The sequence below is a fragment of the Cynara cardunculus genome (genome assembly GCF_001531365.2).
Source record: "Cynara cardunculus var. scolymus isolate 2C chromosome LG 2, CcrdV1, whole genome shotgun sequence".
Classification (NCBI taxonomy): domain Eukaryota; kingdom Viridiplantae; phylum Streptophyta; class Magnoliopsida; order Asterales; family Asteraceae; genus Cynara; species Cynara cardunculus.
In genome coordinates this window covers 3490493-3495470 of record NC_037529.1, presented here as the reverse complement: position 1 = coordinate 3495470, position 4978 = coordinate 3490493, and positions in this window count along the sequence as shown.

The window sequence follows — 4978 nt, the reverse complement described above, 5'->3', positions numbered from 1 at the left end:
TTATTGAGTTGTTCTCGCGTTTTCGTAAATCACAGGGTTCTCGTTTGAACCTCCACCATATATACATATATATAAGTGTCTCTACTAACTTTGTTACAATAAAAAAGTTAGAGATTAAGAGTTCTTTTTTTTACTCCAATAACCATACGAAAATGTTTTTTGAAATTTAAAAAAAAATAAAAAAATATTGAAGTGTTTATTTTTTTTAAAAAGTTCATAGATTTTATGTAATTTTATTTCAATTACAAAAGTATGTTGAGTTTTTTTCTACTTTTATTGAGGCTTTATTAATAGCAAAAAATAATACACATGTAAATGTGTTATAATAGTGGTGCAATTGCACATCAATTATTGAGTTCACTCATAAGTAATATAATGGAAAGTTACTAAAAATTGTATTCATAGGGACTGGATTTATTAAGAATATTATAAGGGTACTCGTACAATGCAGCGGGATACATTTCGATTTTAATGTTTCGTTTTATTTTTTTTGTCTCGGTCGATGTTATAGTACGGTTTTATGTAATTTTGAGAAAACGATAATGTTTTTATTTTTAAATAAAATATATCATAAAAATTTGGAAAAAAAATATTGATGTTGGTACCAAACTGACTATTTAAAGTTTCTCTTTTTTGTGTATTTCTTTAATTCATTTTTTTGGGTTTAATAATATAATTTTTTTATAAATATAATAATTAAGTACTTTGTTGGAACTCAATGATTACTCTAATTATATTTTAGATTTTGTATATTTAAAATAAATGTTTATCTGCAATTAGTTACACAAATTCAAACTTGAAGCTTTAATAAGTTTTACTTATGCACAATTTACTTGTACACTTGAATTTTAAGTAATATGCATCAATAAACAATACTTCATGCATGGTTTTTAAGAGTTTTTGTCGAATGCTTTATAATATGGTATGGATGATATTTCCACGAACCTTCAGTGTAAAATTAGATTTTATGAAATTGATTGTTGTTGAGAGAATCTTGATGGCTTAAAAATAACAAGTAATAAAAAGCAGGTATGGATGTAAGCTTCCTCCCCCGAGATAATAACAGTAACTTAAATGGTTAAAAAACGGGTCAGAAAATAACCTCATATAATTTCCTCCTCTTGAAGCTACGTCGTATAGGTTGCAGTTGCGGTTACGGTTTTATCATAAAGTATCCACAAATGCCAACTTTCGGCTTGCCAACCTCACTAAGTAGATTTATAAGATCTTAGTTCCACCAATATAGAGAGATGCACACATCTCCATGACACACCAACTCAACCACATATGAATCTTAGTGCAATTATGCAAAAACCCGTATCTCTATATGATTTATTAACGATTTCTCAAACCTTTTTGTATTATTCAAGTCGTATTTTGATTGTGTCAAATATCTAATATTAACACTTACAAGTGATCAACTTGTCCGCGTTGAGTTAAATCTTCAACTCGAATAACCAAACTGAATAGTTAGCAAAAAATGGTAACACTGAAGCATTACATTTTGACCTCTCGGGTTACACCCACATCCAGGGGAGTTGTTTACTGCTTATAAGGAAAAATATAATGAAAGAAATATAAATATTCAAGCATAAATTGCATTAAACAAAAACTTGCCACTGTAGTCAGAACCCACAGTACAAATAGAAAGTAAAATAATGCATAAATTATACTAAGTAGAAAGCAAACACAAGAACTAAAGGATTCTAAGTTGATTCTCGGTTGTAAAAAATGGTCCAAATGAAATGTCCGAGTGTCTCATTATATAGTAGAAGAGGTGAAAAAGACTTGAGATGGAGAAAATAACTTCTCAATATTCTGCATCGTCTTTCATTATTTTGACAATGAATTATGGGAGGAAAAAAAAGATATTTCTGCAGCTCCAGCCACTGCTTACCACAACGTTGACTCGTCACTACGACTTAAAATGTCCAAAATCCGACTTTTTAGTTATTTCTTAACTTTATAACTGATTTAGACCAAAGATATATTAGAAGAGCAGAAATGGGTATTTGGGTGAGTAAAAAGAGCAGAAATGGGTTAAAAAGAGTGACAAACAACTCTTAAGAAATGGGGGTTTTGATTTACCATATTAACTGATTTTATATGTCTTAACGATGTACTTAATCAGCTTCAGAAAATTTACAGCTTTATTTGCTAGAAAAAATATTTAATAACTTAATCACTCAAAATGAGAAAGCTCGTTAGATTTTCCTAAACTGCTACCTATAAGTTACACATGCAACCTGCACTTGTATTACTAGTTTAAGGGGACGTTTGGGATTCCTTATCTAAAACAACTTATGTTTTTTTACAAAAGCATTTATCAACTTAGGGGCTGTTTACCAAATCTTACCGGGTAAGTGCTGTCCGGGTAAGTGTGCTGACCCGAGTAAGTGTTATCCGGGTAAGTGTTGTCCCATGTAAGAATGTTTACCAAATGTTTTTGGTAAGTACTTACCAAAAATATAATGACCAATATAACCCTATTTGTAATTATATATTGAATAATATATGATTATTTTTGTTATTAATAGTTTAATGGAAGAGAAAAAACAAAATGTATATTTTAAATAAATGTTTACCAATAAAAATAATATCATTTTACTTCTTTTCATATGTTAACTGTTAAATAAGACAACAAAATATAATTTTCATACTTCAAATTAAATAGAAAAATATATTAATAATCGTTCATACTTAAATACAAACGGGATATGAAACGTTAATGACAAAAGAAATTGTTTGTTTTTCATCCTAGACAATAAAAATTAATTTGAAACATTTGAAAACAGTTGAGTCGCAATCTGATCCCGCAGATTAGCCATATATCCATTGTCTTGAGAAGCCCCCCATTGTACTTCAACGACTTCTTGTTCAATGCCGCCTCCTGTTTTTTTTCCCTTCTCGCAGAGCAGCAGCTGCTTATCAGCAGCCCTGCTGCGTTTTATGTCTTTCTTTCTCACCAAACTGCAGCTATCTGTGATGCCTTCTTGCCTCGCCTATCAGCCAAACCGCTGCAGTAGACCAACCACCTCACCAGCCCCTTCGCCCAAAAACCAACAGCAGCAACAGTGGCCAAAAGCCACTGCTTTTCGTCTCCTTTCGCCCAAAAACCACCAGCAGCAACAGTGGCCGAAAGCCACTGCTTTTCGTCGCCTTTCGCCCAAAAACAGCACACAAGGAGGAGAAAGACAGCTAGGCTGCTGTTTGATGCGAGAGAAGGACAAAATTGGACACAGCAGGTTGCTGTTTGATGCGAGAGAAGGACAAAAACAGCAGCGGTTGTGTGAAGACAGCAGCCTAGCTGTCTTTGTCCTTCTCTCGCATCAAACAGCAACCTGCTGTGTCCAATTTTGTCCTTCTCTCGCATCAAACAGCAGCCTAGCTGTCTTTCTCCTCCTTGTGTGTGGTTATTTGATTCCTTTCAAAAGAGAATTTATATGTGTACATAAATCACTGTGAAGTATGGTCACTTTAAGGAGCTCAAACTTAAATCACTGTGAAGTATGGTCACTTTAAATCCTAGTCATCAAATATTCAAAAAAGGGGAGACTTGTAAAATCATAAGATATCAAAGTTATGGAAGAATAAGAATTTAATATAAGGAGAAGCTTCTCAACAAAATGAAAACAACCATAACCACGAATGGAGGAACAGAGCTTATCTTGGTAGAATTATATAACATCTTTGAAAGAGCAAATTTTGTGGTATGTAGACTTGCCAAATATCTATGTGATGTGATGTGATGATGGTGACCAGCATCAATATACAAAGGTTGATCACAGTGCCAAGTGTGGTTTCCTATGAAGTTTGCTTGAGAAGATACATAAGGTGATCATCACGAATATGACTGGAGTTATCAATTGGTGTATTTCTTCTTCGATTTCATGTTCAGTGTAGTTTACAAAGAACTAAAATATTTTCACAAGAAGAATACAAGAACCAGTAGKGGTGCTGATGGTAAGAGCCATGGTGATTTTGATGAGAACAAGAACGAAATTGCAGAAAAAGGGAGGTGTTTAATAAAAAGAAATTGTAGGGAATGTATGATGATCAACCAAAAGAAATTCCAGGGATTTCGAAGAGTCATACTGCCATCAAGAAAACAAACGGAAGGAATAAAATCGACCATTAGAGAGCGCGCACTAGGGCCAAGTGGCAACAACGCTTGCAGCGATATCGCAAGCCCATTGAAACCATTCTTTCTTTTCAAGATAAAATGGGTATTCATATAAAAAATGGGTATTTATATACGAGCAAGAAACTTCACCTAAATTTCTCCTTGTACTGCTAATATAATGAGCAATGGAAACGTAACCCAGTTGACATTTGGGTTTATGATCTTGATCCTATTTTGGGTTTCTCTGATTCATCTCAAATCTTCTCTTATCCTATTCATCTCCTACTCCCYAGAACAGGTACATGTGTTCTCTAACAAGACTAGAACAGGTACATGATCAAGTAATGAAATCAAGCCAAATCAAGTAATGAAATCAACTAGAACAGGTACATGATCCTATTTGTAAATATAATGAAATCAAGTAATGAAATCAAGCCAAATCCCCAAAACAGGTACATGATCAAGTAATGAAATCAAGCTAAATCCCCAGAACAGGTACATGATCAAGTAATGAAATCAGTCGATTCTTTGAGTAATGCATCACCATCGTACATAATATAAAGCCAGAGAACAGAAAAACTCAACAAATGTATAAACCGATCAGTTAAAAAGATTTGTACCTTTTCGAGCAACCAAGGGAGGAACGACTTGAGCGCCAAGGGAGAAAGGAGAAGGGACGAGAGTGACGAGGGAGAAKGATCGACCGTGAAKAGCAGAGCCGGGACCAGCGAGGGGAGGAGCGATGAGGGAACGATAGAGAGCGACGGGTGCAAAAACCTAATCGTGAAAAGGGCAAGTATGGAAACGTAAAAACTGACCCGGGTAAGCATGAAATAGACGCTGTTTGGGTAAGAT